Raw genomic sequence first — 16,594 nt, forward strand, 5'->3', positions numbered from 1 at the left:
CTCCCAAGCTATGAATACTTAGATCTGTACTTCAAGTTTATTAAATATTTTCAAATTCCACCGCACAAGGAAGCCAGTCAACAGAATTCTCTGAGTCTAAAGTAGGTTGGTTGGTTGACTGGCTCCTCTGTTGATTAAATAAATAAATAAACAGGAGGTTGTTGGGTTTAGCAGGGCCAAGCCTCACCCATGACTCATAAGTGTCCATGCAGGGCTTTGTGCTTGCTTCATCAGCACATACATTAAAATTGAAAGAATATGGAGAAGATTAGCATGGTCCTTGTCCCCAAGGATGACATGAAAATTTATGAAGCATTCCAAATTTTGTGCAGTCCTTTGAACATCATTTGACTATTTGCTGACTAGCTCCAAGGAAACAGTGTGTGTCAAAGCAAAACAGGTGTCACCCAGTATTAAAATTGTGATTTTCACTAAAAAGAAAATTGTGTAAAGTGATCTATGAAATGACAGTGGAGTTGAGTTTTGGACATGTATGATGTTATCATGCAAATATGTTGTTGGTACTTATCTCAGACATGAGAAAATTTTAACTAGCATTTCCTTCATTGAACTGAGAAGAAATAAAAGTAACTTGTTGCTTTCCTCATCACTTGGCGAGAAACATGGACATTAAGCATCATTCTAACAAAGATCTGCTGGTTCAGAGTTTGAGTAGGTAAAGAAGGAACAGTAGCAGTCCAAGTCAGGTCTTGACATTTATTAGTTTTCTGCTCTTGGTGTGATTGATTAGCTCAGTAATCAGGGACATTTGTGTTATCTAATTTAAGAAGATAAAATATTTATTAATAAATTTTTGTTACAAATTATGTAATAGCTGAATATCCTGAATTACAAACCACAAAGAATAAAACAACTAATAATCAAAAGTAGAACTTAATAACATTTTCTGAAAACTTCAACATTTGAATATTGCAACCTATGGAAAAATACAGAATGGATTTTTAAATTTTTATTTTTGAAACAGAGTCTCACTCTGTTGCCTGGGCTAGAGTGCCGTGGCATCAGCCTAGCTCACGGCAACCTCAGACTCCTGGGCTCAAGAGATCTTCCTGTCTCAGCCTCCTGAGTAGCTGGGACTATAGGCACTTACCACCATGCCCCACTAACTTTTTCTGTTTTTGGTAAAGATGGGGTGTTACTCTTACTTAGGCTTGGAAAGAACTCCTGAGCTTAAGTGATCCTTCTGCCTTGGCTTCCCAGAGTGCTAGGATATAGGCATCAGCCACTGCACCTGGCCTCAGAATGGATTGCATTTGGGATCCTTAAGTAATATCAGCAATTAAATTCAAGAACAAAGTATTCCGTTACTTCACTGTTTTCTTCAAGCATTGTAAAAAATGTTATATTATTAATATCAAATATATATAACAACCTATTAATAGTGACAGAAGGCAGAAAAATCCTCAAGTTTTGAAGATGTCAAGCCTAAGAAAAGCAACTTGTCAATGAACAAATAGCCATTGGTTATAGTGCTAAGACTGAATTTCAGGACAGTTTTCATTAAGTCAAGCATACTCTAGTTAGTTGAAGGAACTATACTGTCCACATTTCATGAGGACATCACCTTACCTTTTTATTCTTTAATTAGGAGCTTAACCACTTCAGTACGAGCGTCGACTGTAGTCGACAGCCACAGATGAACGCGCACAGCAACGTTAGCTGACAGCTGTGATATGACTTTTCTCATTTTTCATTTATCAAAATAAAATTGTGAACATTTAAAAATAACGTAATGAAAACATACATGCATATGTTACCTATTCTGATTTACATTACAAGTAAAGCTGCCTGTAAAGTAAAACAAGCTTTCAGTGCTTTAAAGCTTTCCTCATCACACAAGAGCAAAACGCATTCGTCGTCAATGCACAGCACAAACTCTGGTGGGGACTGTGAGTGCTGGCTGTGGGCAGGTTTATTGGCCAGTGAGCGCAGTACCGAAGTGGTTAATAAGAACTTTGCAGAGCTTACAAATTTGAAGTGTATGGGGTAATTAAAGTTCTGGTATTAGCTCTGATTTTGTTGAAATACTCTTGAGAATTTCATATATTTGGTAAATGTTTTCATATCAACATTAAAATAGTAATATTATTTATTACATTTTTATACATAGCATTCACCTCCAAGCTTCAGAATATAAAGAAAAGATACCTGACAATCTTTCTCAAAATAGCAATCCAGGTAAGACCTCTGATAGTGAATTACTCTTGGTGGTTCTACTGGGGATAACAAATTAAGAGTAAGGAAGTTTTGAGCACAGAAGAGCAGTTAAAAAGACAATCTATAAATTGCATGTGTATTTTTAAAATTTATTTCTTAGTAATCTAGAATTCAGAATTATTTAGTAAGTTAGTTGTAGGGAGTTTATAAGGTCAAACAATATTGTCTAAAAATAGTCTTCATTTAATTATGGTCCCTAAAATGCTCTATAATGTTTTTGAATAAATTAAAAAAAAGGTTTTAAAGTTAGTATGTTATATGTTTCCTCTATGGTGACATTATAATAAATTGGACTTCTTATTAAAATGAGGTATTTATATATCTAGGAAATGAATATTAATGACATACAGTTGACCTGAATAATGCATGGGTTGGGGCACCAATTCCCTGTGCAGTCAAAAATTTGTGCATAATTTCTGACTCCCCCAAAACTTTACTAATAGTCTACTGTTAACATAAGCAGTCAATTAACATGTTTTGTATGTTGTATGTATTATATACTGTATTCTTATAATAAAGAAAACTTGAGAGAACAAAATCATCATTAAAATCATAAGGAAGAAAAACTGTATTTGCTATTCACAAAGTGGAGGTGGGTCATCAGAAAGGTTCATTCTCATCATCTTCACTCAAAATCGGCTGAGAAGGAGGAATAGAAGTTTGGTGTTGTTGTTTCCGTGTGGCAGAGGCAGAAGAAAATATGCTGATGAGTGGACCCCTGCACTTCAAATCCTTGTTCAACGATCAAGGGTATTACATAGTGATTCCTGTCACTAAGAAAGTATCTGTCCTTAAAACTGGGAAGTCAACAACAGTAACAAGTAGCAATAGGAACTGTAAAGCTTGGCCAGTGTGCACCACTGCCAACAGCAGGTTATTTTGTAAAGATACTGAGTACTTCAGAAATGAAATTCCTTGTTGAGAAGCACAAGCTATCTTACAGGTTTTTATGCTAACATGGTCTCACTATTATTGACCTCATACCCATAAATTGAAATTGAATGAGATATATTTACTTCATTAAAACAAGATATATTCTTTTATCTGCCAGATAAGTGTCGTGATAACAGTAATTTTATTAGAATAGGACACCCTGTTACCATTAGCCAAAAGATTATCATAGTCAGTATGCCAATAGACTAACTTCGGGCTCAAAAAATTGTAATAAAAGTACAAAAACATTTCACAATAACAAAAAATGGTACTGTGCTACGTAGGTGTGGCACCTAAAGTACCTGCTAATGTGAACTGCATGGTGACACCTTTAATTTAGTACATTTATTAAAGAACTTTTATAAGTTAGGCTTTGCAGGTTGCAGGAAACAATGATAGATGTGGGTTCAGTCTTTAGGGTTCTCATAATAAGCTAGAGCTGTACCTATATAATTTCTGTGTTTTTTCAACAGAATTGTAAAAAATCATTTTTATTCATTGATTTCCTTGCCCAATTGACAAATAACTATCAAGTGTCTTTTAGGCAATAAGCATTTTTATAATGTTACAGAATACAAACATCTAAGAAATACACTCAGAAGCTTTATATTTTTATTGTCATTTTCATTATTTATTACTTTATTCAGTGCTTACTATGTGTCTGATGCTCTCTGTGAGCTCTTAATTATCATTTCTTATGTACTTACCATGTTAAATATGTGTCAGACAGTTTAAGTCCATGGTAAGTAATTCATGCTTTAAAAAATTGGGTAACATGTCAGGTAAGCATGCCAGGTAGAGCAGCAGAAGAATGATGCTTGGCAGAAGGAACATCTAACAAGATTATATGTTTGGCAGAAGGAACAGCAAGTGCAAAATCTGAGATGCATGAGTGAACTTTGCAGGGTGTGCAAGCAGTTCAGTTTTGCTAGTGCTAAGAACAAGGGTCCTTGTTCCAGGCTTGTTTCCTATTTTGCCTTGCAAAGGTACAATGCTCCTATACCTAGCTTTCCTTTGGTGTGAGGTGTTTTATCCCAAACTGAACAGTTTGAACTGAATCTGGAGAGGCTGTGTTGTGTCATAACAAAATAAGTACAGTGGTCCACCCTTATCTGTGGATATGTTCTAAGACTCCTAGTGAATGCTTGAAACTTTGTATCAAACCCTATATATACAATGATTTTCCTATATATACACATATATATGATATATACATACATATATATCATAAAGTTTAATTTCTAAATTAGGCACAGTATGAGTATTATTATTATTAACAATAATAACAATAAAATAGAACAATTATAGTATAGCTCTGCACTGCCATAAAGTTATGGAAATGTGGTCTCTAAAATTATCTCCTTGTACATACCCTTCTTCTAGTGGTGATTTGAGATGATACAATGATACAATGCATACATGTTGAGATGAATTAAGTTGAATAACATAGCAGTTTTAGAATACAGTTGACTTTCTGACATCAGAAAGATGAGCATCTGCCTTGGATGATCCTGAATCACGAAGCCACAATGATATTGATATTTGGATATTAGGAGCAGAGCATTTTGATGACTATTGGGTGGTTAGCACATCCAGTTTAGTTACACTGGACAAGCAAATGATTCAGGTTCTAGACGGGATGGGGTGGGATAGCTGAAAATTACATCATGCTACTTAGAATGGCATGCTGAATGGCAGCTGCATTGCACATATCTTAAATTTTCCACCTAACATTTTGGAACCATGATTGATCATGGGTAACTGATACCACAGAAATCAAAAGAGAGGATGTGATATCGTGAAATATATATGTGGTCTTTGATCTGGTTTCCTGGCATACAACAACTAAAATTTTTAGACTCTCCAAAGTGATATCTTTTTGTGTGTAAAGGATTGACTGATGACCAGCAGTCACTAGGTAGCTGCAAGATGGAGGCTGGTCATCACAAAGACCAAGGCATGATTAGAGGGTCAGGACTTCTACCCCACCTCCAACCTCCAGGGAGGAGAGTGGGGCTGAAGATAACTTGATCTTCAATGGCCCATGATTTAATTTGTCATTTCTCTGTAATGAAGCTTTCATAAATACTCAAAGACTGAGTTCAGAGAGCTTCCAGATAGCTGAATATGTGGAAGTTGTTCTAGGGTAGCAGCCCTGGGAGGTCATGGAATCACCCTATTCCTTCCACCATGCCTTATCCTATGCATCTCTTCATCCATATCTCTTGCAACATGTTTTCCTGAGTTCTGTGAGCTATTCTAACAAATTAGTGGAACCCAAAGAGGAGATTGCAGGAACCTTGACTTGAAGCTGATCAGTCAGAAGTTCTGGAGGCCCACATTTGTGACTGGTATTGGAAAAGCCAGCCTTGGGGACTGAGCCCCAAACTGTGGGATCTGAACATAGTGTTGGAACTGAATTACAGGACTCTCAGCTGGGGCCTCCTGCAGAATCAATTGCTTGATTGTTTATGGGGAATCCCCTGCCCCCCACCACATTTGGTCAAAGAAGTCCTTTGTGTTGATAATTGCTGTTGCAGTGTGTGAACATATAGCAGCAATGGGGACTGTTGTATATTGTTCTTGTAGCTCTGAGTCTGTTAGTCCAGAAATCATGCTGTTTAAGTTTGACACTGTCTTCTTATAATACTGATGCTACTAGTGAGATCATTTTCAGTCACTCTGGTAGGTTTCATTTGGGATTATGATTATTGTACACAGCTGTTCACCAAATTCTGATAAATTCCAGTCTCTCTTACATTTGATAAATCAAAGGAGGGGAGGCAAGTGTTATTGATGGATTAACTCCCTACCAACAGTATCAATAATATTAATACTAGTACAGTCCCCAGGTATGACTCCAAAAGAATACTTTGTAACAAAGCATCAGTCTTTTTCTTATTTTGGTACAAAATCTAAAACAGATACAGAAGTGTGCGTTATTTATTTATTTTTTGTGAAGTTGGAGTCTTGCTGGTCTTATTCCTGGGCTCCTCAAAGGATCCTCTTGTCCCAGCCTCCCAAGTAGCTGAGATTATAGGCATATAACACCATACTCTTTTATTCTTTTAATATTCTATATTTGTTGTTGATTTAAAAATACTTTACTTTTTTCGTTAATAGTGGATGGGATTTCTGAAGACTCTACAGTCAGGTAGGATTTTGCAGATTTTTTAAAAATTGTATGTTAAATAAGGGAATGCAGAGAAAATAACCTAATACTTGAATGTTCCATTCTGGACTACAGACCACATTATATGCTTAACATCTCATATCTTCTATAGTCATCACAACTGCTTTGCAAAAATCCATGCTATTACTATTTACTAATTAAGCAACGGTGGTCCCAAGAAATTAATTAACTGCCCCATGATCCCATAGTTTGATTATCAGCCTGCCTGGCTCCCAAATGTATTTGCTTACCTCTTAGCATAGATCAGTAGAAACCTGTGCAGTATAGGGATCAAGGTACAGGTACAATAATATCCATTCAGAAAGTCAGATTTAGTTGTATGTTAATTCTCATCAGGCATTTTTCTTAGAAGTCTCATTATTCCTAGAGTTTGTCCTGATGTATTTGAGAATTACAGTGGTCCTTCTTTTGAACATCAAAGATTTTAGGGCAGATCTCACTTCACTGTGGCTATAGGACCATAGGTTTTACATAAGCAAGACCAGGAAAGTCCTAGAGAGGAATTGTTTTACTGTAAGTGAAGGATATCTACATATAGGCTATGTTATGTTAATTATATTTAGCATCTATTTATTAGTTGGTTCTAATTGATTTTTCCAGTTAATGACTTCCCAGTTTGGTTTTCCCATTAGGCTGGTATCTTAGCCTAATTACATGAACTTTTAAAATTTTTTTCCTACAGTCTTTCTTTGTTCTCCCATGATTTTCTATAATTTTGTCTTAATATTTTATACTATCTACTTTGCATTCCTTGTTTTTTTTTTTTCATTTCTGCTAGTTAAATATTCCCTCTTTTTCTATACAGAGAATTCAAAACACATAGAAATTCAGGATTTTAAGGAATCTTAGAGACTAATAAAAATATCTTCCGGTTCTTTAACCTGTGTTTTACATATTGGTCGAGTAGTTGTTTAAATAGCATACCTGAAACTTTTTACTTGGGTAAATAACATAGGATTGAAACCCAAGATATTTAAGTGATTTATTTGGATATAGTCAGTAGCAGAAATGAGATTTGAACTCATGTTTCTTCATTTGAAGCCCAGTACTCTTCCTTCTTTATCATCCTGTAGGTGAGTGTTTTAATAGAAATGGGGAGTAGGTCTAGTGAACCCAATGGAAGAGAATAAGAATGGAATTAGCTGGTGAACCCAGTGGCAGTGGATAAGAGTGGAATTAGCAGTGGAAGACCAAGTTTGAAGAAAAACAATGCTGGATTGGAGAGAAATACAGGTTGAAGAAAAGAAATCAGAATACTGGGGCTTCTGACAAGTTTGATAAAGACAAATCTTATAAATGAATGAGAAAGGATATTGGGATTTAATCTAGAAAGGTACATTAAAATAGAGGGTTCAAGGGAGTTCTGCAAAGGTTGCTGTTTTTTTTTTTGTTGTTGTTTAATTGGAGGAACTGACAAACTTGAAGGTTCTATGGAAAGATGTTAAAAGAATCTGAGTCACTGGGAAGAGTCTTTAGAGCAGATATGAATGTGTTATCATCTACTTCCACTCCAACTTACATAGGGGTGGCTTACAGCCACTTGACTACTAGGGGGGCCAGAGGTGGTTGAATCACAGATCTGAGGCCCGTGGCATGTGTCACCTCACCTCTCCTTTTTTTCCCATTTCACTGATGTCCTTCCTATGTACATGTAGAGTGGAGCAGGGGTAAGATTTGCTGGGAAATCAGTCATGGAGCTGGGGTAGTTGATAGCATGCCTGTCCTGGGAGAAGATGACTGAGACTCCGTTTAGCCTGCTTATCAGGAGGGGGGAAATAGAGGTTTCCTGCTCTTGGTCATTTGAGCCTGTTTCTTCAGGAACCTGAGCTTTATTAGACTGAAGATTGAAAGGTTGGAGACTGCCATGGAGCCCTGCAGAAGAGGGATCTGGAATCGGGAGCCCATAGGAAGGAAGCTACTTAGATAGTACTTTTGGAAATAAAAGTGTGACTACCAGGATTCTCTTTTTCCAGGAGTCTCTCTTCTTGAGTGTCTGAGTGTCTATGAAGGTTTTTAAGGGCTTGCTAGTTTGTATAGAACTGAATAAGGCAAGACTTATATAGGCAAAATAATTGGATAGTATAATTTTTAATTTTGTACTTTTTCTTGGAAGAATATTCCCAATAACAAGATGTTAATTTTTCTTTGACTTTCGTACATTTATCTTTCAAACATTTCAGATGTTTCCAGGAACTCCCTGTATGGTTTTAGAGCAAAGGAAGATACAGGGTCTTCTTAGATGCTTTCCTTTCTGAAGAAGCAAGACTGCCAATTTTCTGAGTGATACAGATTAGTCTTTGAAACAGAGACATGTAATGGAGAAGGGACAGCATATTTTTCTACCTTGATTTAGGTTATCAGGTTTCTTCCAGTTCAGGTACCAAAAGTCATGTCAGTCACTAAGTGAACAATTTGTGAGGACATATATACTCAGGCTTTCCCGATATATTGGCTGTCAATATTTGTTATGAAACTAAAAGTAAGTCTTCATTGACTATTTCATAGATTGTGAGAGGTGGAGACAAGTAAGTAACTAGAATATTTTTTAAGACACAGACCAAATTTTATTAATAAAGCATATCAAGAAACATCATTTAATATCTAGATAGCTGACCTTTCACGTTGTTTTATTGTCTGGGTGGATGCACCTGGATATAACGCTGCAGATGTTTTTATTTTAAGGAGATAACCTCATTTATTTTTGTTATTTATTTTTTCTCTAAAGGATTTCCACCAACCTGGGTATTGATGATTCGTGGCCTACATCAGACAGTGAAGACTTCAGTGTCGATAAGAAGGTAAAGTGGTTTCTTGTGAAATTAATTTTGTTAATCTGAATCTCAATTTGTATAGTATTTTCTCTTAAAATTTAGCAGTGGCTTACCTATCATTTTATGTTTATAATAGAAAATTGGTTCAGAGGAAACCATTCTATATAAGTTTGATGAACCACTTGTGTTAACTCTATCCTGTTGTCTTCACCTCTTGCCAGTGGAGTGTAGGGAGTTTGGTCCCCCAGCTTAAGCTCCTCCAAGCTTGTGGATTGCACTTGTGGGTATGAATCCACTGCTCCCTAATAGCTTGAGATGGGAAGCACTGTGTTTAGTTATGGGGTTGGTCCTGCTGTCATTGATTCTAGTTTGTGATCACACAACCTGATTTTCGGTTTTTCTGAAGGTGCTTCCTGTCTAGTTGTTGAATTTGGTGTTTGTGTGGAGGGATGATTGCTGGAGGTTTCTATTTGGTCATCTTACTCTTCTCAGATCTCCTACAGGTGTCCTTTATATAAGATGATTTCTTTTCCTTTGGGTAGATCACCAGTAGTGAGATTGCTGAATCGAATGGTATGCCTACTTTTAGTTCTTTGAGGAATCCCTATACAGTTTCCATAGAGATTGTTCTAATTTATGCTCCTACCAAAAGTGTATAAGCATTTTCCTCCAACCACATCCCCACTAGCATCTCTCGTTTTTTGACTTTTTAATAACAGCCATTCTGACAAGGGTAAGGTGGCATCTCATCGATTTGCATTTCCCTAATGAATAGTGATATAGAACATTTTTTTCATATCTTTATTAGTCATTTGTTTCTTTCCTTTTGAGAAATGTTCATTTATTTTACCCACTTCTGATGTTTTATTTTTTTCTTGCTGATTTATTTGAGTTATTTATAGAGTCTGGATATTAGGCCTTTTTCAGATACGTAGCTTGTGAATATTTTTTGTAGGTTGTCTATTTACTCTGTTGATTACATCTGTTGCTATGTAACAACATTTTAATTTAATTAATTTCCATTTATTTATTTTTGATTTTATTGTATTTGCTTTTTGGGTCTGAGGTATGAATTCTTTACCTAGGCCAATGTTGAGGATAGTTTTTCCTAGTATTTTTTTCTAAAATTTTTTTATGGTTTCAGTTTTTACATTTAAGTGTTCAATCCATCTTAACTTTATTTTTGTATATGGTGAGAGATTGGAATCAAGTTTCCTTCTTCTGTATACGAATATCCAATTTTCCTAGCACTATTTATTGAATAGGATATCCTTTCGGCAGTTTATGCTTTTGTCTGCTTGGTGAATGATCAGTTGGTTGTAGGTATTTGGCTTTATTTCTGGGTTCTCCATTTTGTTCTATTGGTTTATGTATCTACTTTTATATTAGTAGTGTGCTGTATTGGTTAATATTTCCTTATAGTATAATTTAATATCATGTAACGTGATGCCTTCTGATTTCTTTTTTTCCTTAACATTCCTTTGGCTATTTGTACTCTTTTCTGGTATCATATGAATTTTTGGTTTATTTTTTCTAATTGTGTGAAAAAAGTGATGTGGGTGTTTTGGTATGAATTGCGTTGAACCTGTAGATTACTTTGGCAATATGGACACTTTCACAATATTATTCTTCTAATCCATAATCATGAGATACTTTTCCAATTGTGTCATCTAGGATATTTTTAAATTAGTGTTTTGTAGTTCTTTTTATAGACATGATTCACAATCTTGGTTAAGTATATTTCCAGATTATTTATATATTTTTCATTTATTTTGAAGCTATAATAAATCATATTGAGTTGCTGATAAGATTCTTACCTTGTTTGTTATTACTGCATAGAAATACTGATGTGTGTACATTGAATTTGTAACCTGAGACTTTACCAATTTTAGGAATGTATTGGAGCAGTCTTTATGTTTTTCTTTGTATAAGATCATATCATCAACAAACAGGGATAGTTTGACTTCAATTTTTTCTAATTTGAATGCTCTTTATCTCTTTATTTTTCCTGATTGCTCTGGCTAGGACTTCCAGTAGTGTGTTAAATAGAAGTGGTGAAAGTGGATGTCCTTGTCCATTCCAGTTCTTAACAGGGAATGCTTTCGGATGTTCCCTATTCAGTATGATGTTGGCAGTGAGTTTTTTATAGACAGCTTTCATTATTTTGAGGCATGTTCTTCCTATGCCTAGTGTCTTGGGGTTTTTGTCATGAAGGAGTGTTGGATTTTGTTGGATGCTTTTTCTGTATCTATTGAGATTATGATATGGTTTTTGTTTTTAATTCTATTTATGTGGTGGATCACAGTTACTGACTTTTGTATGTTGAACCACCTTTGCATCCCTCAGATGAAACCCACTTGATCATGGTGAATTACATTTTTGAAGTGTTTTTTGATTGGTTTGCTACGTTTTTGTTGTTGTTTGTTTGTTTGTTTTTGAGGATTTTTAAAAATCTGTTTTCTTCAAGGATATTGACCTATAGTTTTCTTTTTTTGTTGTTGTGTGCTCACCTGGCTGTGGTATCAGGGTGATACTGGTTTTGCCCAGTGAGTAAAGGAGGATTCCCTCCTGTTCCATGTTATAGAACAATTTCAGTAGGATAGGTACCAGTTCTTTTCTGTAGGTCTTGTAAAATTTGTCTGTGAATCCATCTCATCCTGGGCTTTTAAAAATCCATGGGAGATTTCTTGTTAATGATTCAATGTTGTTATTCATTATTGGTCTTTCCAGGATTTCTGTTTCTTCCTGATTCAAGCAGGGGAGTTTGTGTGTTTCCAAAAAATGTATCTATTTCCTCTAGATGTTCTATAGGTGTGCATAGAGGTGTTTGTAAGTAGTCTGAGATTTTCTTTTGTATTTCTGGGGTATCTGTTGTAATGTCTTCTTTTCGATTTTGGATTGAGTTTATTTGAATCATCTCTATTGGCTAATCTGGCTACTGGTCTGTCAATGGTTTTATCTTTTCAAGGAACAAATTTTTCATTTTATTGACACTTCGTATTTTCTTTTTGGTTTCACTTTTGTTTAGTTCTGCTTAGATATTTGTTATTTCTTCTCTTCTGCTAAATATGGCATTGGTTTGTTCTCATTTTTCTAGTTTCTTCGGGTGTGATATTGAGTTATTAATTTGTTATCTTTCTCGGGTAGACAGGTAGTGGTATAAACTTCCCTCTTGTTACTACTTTTTCTACACTTTAGAAAATTTTATAACTTTTATTGCCATTACCATTCAATTGAAAAACATTTTTCACTTCTCTTTTGTTTTCTTCTTTGGCCCAAAGATCAGTTAGCCAAAAGTGGTTTAATTTCTGTATATTTTTGCAATTTTGGGAGTTCTTCTTGGAATTATTTCTCATTTTATTCCACTGTAGTCTGAGAAAATAAATACATGGTATGATCTTTTAAAAATTTTTCTGAGATGTGTTTTGTGGCTTAGAATATGTTCTATCTTGGAGAATTTTCCATGTGCTGATGAGAAGAATGTTCATTCTGAAGTTTTTTGGGAGAATATTCTGCAAATGTCTCTTAGGTGTGTGTGTTCTGCCATCTTAAGTCCATTGTTTCCCTGTTGATTTTCTGCCTCAATGATCTATCTAGTTCTGTCCGTAGAGTGTTAGGGTCCCCCACCACAATTATGCTCATATTTACTTATTTGTTTTCTTAGGTACAGTAGTATTTGTTTTATGAATCTGGGAGCTCTGATGTTAGGTACATACATATTTAGATTTGTTAAATCTTCTTGTTGAATTGATCCCTTGATCATTATATAATGATGATCTTTTTATTGTTATTGTTGTTGTTTTAAGGTCTATTTTACCAGGCATAAGATTAACTACTCCTGCTTGCTTTTTACATCTATTTGCATGGAATATTTTTTTTCCAGACCTTTACTTTGACTCTATGAGAATTTTTATGAATTAAATGGATTTTTTGGAGATGGATTTTTTTAATTTCAGCATATTATGGGGGTACAAATGTTTAGGTTATGTATATTGCCCTTGCCTGCCCCTCCCCACCAAGTCAGAGCTTCAAGCATGTCCATACCCCAGATGGTGCACTTCACACTCATTATGTATGTATATACCCATCCCTTCCTCCCTCCTCCCATCTGCCCAATGCTCAATAAATGTTATTCCTATATGTGCGCTTAAGGTGTTGATCAGTAAAACCAATTGATGGTGAGTACCTGTGGTACTTATTTTTCCATTTTTGAAATACTTCACTTAGTAGAATGGGTTCCAGCTCTATCCAGGAAAATACAAGAAGTGCTATATCACTATTGTTTCCTATAGCTGAATAGTACTTCATGGTATACATATACCACATTTTAGTAATCCATTCATGTATTGATGGGCACTTACGGAAAGCACACCCCCAAAGAGGAACAGCAGCTCTCTAACAACGAGATATGATGTTTTTGGGTTTTGTTTTTTTTTTTATCCATTCCACCAATTAATATCTTTTAGTGGGATATTTAGAAGGTTTACATTCAATGTTAATATTATTATTGAGATACTATTTAAGTCATGTTGATTTTTACTGGTAGCTTTGTATTCTACCTTGATTTACTGTTTTGTAAGAATTGTGAGTTTTAACTTCTACTATTTTTACATTGTGGATTATTGACTGTACTCTCTGATTTTTGAGCACTTTTGAGCATTTTCTGTAGAGCAGGTCCAGTGCTGTGGGTCAGGGGAGAGGAGTCTGAATGGAGGAGAGCTGGCACTCTGGTCCTCTTTGTCCCAAGGTGCACTCTGCATGGGATGCACTCTCCTCTTACTTGAAGGCAGCCCACCCTGTATGTCCGAGCTCTGGGATCACACAGTTCCCCCAAGACCCACCAGAGCCTTGTGGCTACTGCAATCTGAGTGAGTGTTAGAGAATATTTGTATGGGTTCCAGTGGCAAGAAATCTAAAGTGCTGAAGCCCCCTGGGCAGGACAAAGGCATACAATGGCTGGAAAAACAGTATGACACCTGCTGCCTCATCTTGGGTCTATGGTAAGTGGGAGTGATCCTTAGTGGGCTGGAAGCCTGGTGCTGTATTCTCTAGAAGCTCTCAGTTCACTGCCAGCAGCAGTGCTGGGGCTCATGAGGGCAGAGAGTCTACCCAACAGTTTGGGAGCCTTAGGACTGCCAGAGGTATGAAAGGAGCAAAAACAAACACACCCTTTCCATGGAGCTCCTAATTCCCTGGGGGTTGATCTCTGCTAAAATCTTGTTCCTTCTTGTTCTTCCCTGTGACTTCTTTCCTTGCTATGTCTGGCAGGATCTGGCACTCTTCCTTTAGAATTACACCTCTGGGCGGTGATTTCACCTGAAACTTTCTCTTCTTTCTGAGATGATCTGGCTTCTAGTCAGCCATCTTACCTATATCCACTCCATGTTTTACCTAGTTATTTAAATAATCATTTTTGTAGCTGTTGTATTACTTTGAGCTACTAGTGGTTAGGAAACATTTTTGTGTGTACTGGAGTATGGGAAATGTAATCTTGCATGTAAGAAGCATTTTAATATTTTTGAATGTGAATAAATGAATAGATAAATGAATTTTAGTGGAAAATAATGTTAGAATGTTAACATTATAATGGAATGTTAGAAGTAATACAATATTGATAATATAATTAATAATTAAATCTATTAAAATTTTAAAACATAATTTAAATTTATATTCCCTTTTAAAAATTAGAATGTATAACTTCAGGAGAGTTATCATGAGAAAAGATTTCATGAAAAGGAATAAATTAGAAACATATCATAAAAGGAAAGAGAATAATAGTATCTTTTCTAGTATCCTCCAACTAAAAGTTTAGATTAGGATTTTAGATTAAAATTTCTTAAATGTTTCTTATCTTCAACCGAAGTTCTATTAAAAAATATCTTCTTAAGCTATATATTAATTTTTGTAATTTTGATTACTAATTTTTCCTCCAAGTAAAAGTGATGGAATATTTGTTTCTGATTTTTTATCTCTATAGCAACAATGTCACAACTTCCAGGTTTCAATAATTTAATGCATTGTTTTATGGTAATAAAAATAAATTCTTTACTATGGAAGTATATACAGAAATAGATTGTAGAGTAAATATTAATCAGTTATCAGTTTTATTACGGATATACTCTGAACTAAAGTCTCTGTTTTATACCTATATTTCTCCGGGTACCTTATCATACAGAATGTTTTCCCTTTCTTCCCTGGTTTAATCACATATTTGATTGAGTGACCATGTCTCTTTTGGTTTGTTTCTTCCTCCTCCTCCACCTTTCAAAAATGATTTAGCCTAGTGTAAATTTTTCCTTGCAGAATACATTGCCTCATGTATTCTGTCATTGCCTCTCTGTCTTCACTGTCATTGTATTTAGTTACAGCTTTCTACTGAGTAGCTCTTTGTGGCTTTCATTCATCAATCATTGCCCCACAGGTTTATTATTTTCTTTTCTCTTTCTTCGGAGAACCTGAATCTATACAATAATTTATCTTTAGCATTTTGACAAACATAATAGAAGTGATTTATAATATTTGCAAAGCCGACCCATTAAAATAACTTATTACTAAAAACTAAACTCTCACATTTTCCCTGGCAAGAGATAATTCATCCAAATGTAAATCATGCGAACACATTTCACAATATAACTCAAAATTGATTGTTTTAAGTATCTTAATGGTAGTAATTTTAATAATCCTATTAGCTGACTAGGTACATTTTTGTCCCAGGCTATTTTGGTTAAGAATATAATCTAATGGATATAGCATTTGTAGAATAATTAATTATGAGTAAAGGGAGTAACATTTTGAGGACATCTGTATCATCCCTCATAATCTTCACCCCATGAGAAGATGTAGATTAGTAAGTGACAGAATTGAGGGGTGAATCTACATCTGAGTGACTCTAAAACCTCTTTTTTTATGTGTTAGGTCATATAGTAATAGTGAATATTACAATTATTTTATCATTTTGATACTTGTTATTCTTAAAGCTATTGTTTTTGTTTCTAGGATATTTCTGAACCAAACTTAACAAACTTAACTACCACTTCTCAGCAATCCAGGAAAAACTGTAAGCTATTTAAAGATGACCTATTCTTATGTTATTCACTGATTCTTCATTACAAATATTTTTATATATTCTTTACTTTCTTTTCACTGCAGTAGAAGCAAAATATGCTACTGTGAGAACATATAATGAAAACGTGTTTGAGGACAAGATTTCTGATCAACCAAATGAAGATTTGTTTGAATGCGTTCCTGCAACATCAGCCGAAGTCCAGGGCTTTTTAAATCCTTCCTTTCTACCACCTGAGCTTCATCAGAAACCTTCCTTCCAGTCATTGGAAAACTGTGGTCTTACAAAGGCAAGTTATTATTTAAAAAACATTTCTCCCCCGTATTTTTGTATACCCCTCCTGCATTCTCATAATGCTGACAAAAATACTGTAAAGAAATGGACCTCTCAAGGCCA

The 16,594-nt window shown here is 35.1% G+C and overlaps 1 non-coding gene across 1 annotated transcript; it reads left to right on the plus strand.

Annotated features, from left to right (window-relative positions):
• The first annotated feature begins 218 nt into the window (after positions 1-218).
• On the plus strand, positions 219-327 carry LOC142861453 (U6 spliceosomal RNA). Its single transcript, XR_012912682.1, has one exon. It is a non-coding gene; the product is annotated as a U6 spliceosomal RNA (small nuclear RNA).
• The last annotated feature ends 16,267 nt before the right edge of the window (positions 328-16,594 follow it).

Source organism: Microcebus murinus, chromosome 16 (assembly GCF_040939455.1).
Source record: "Microcebus murinus isolate Inina chromosome 16, M.murinus_Inina_mat1.0, whole genome shotgun sequence".
Classification (NCBI taxonomy): Eukaryota; Metazoa; Chordata; class Mammalia; order Primates; family Cheirogaleidae; genus Microcebus; species Microcebus murinus.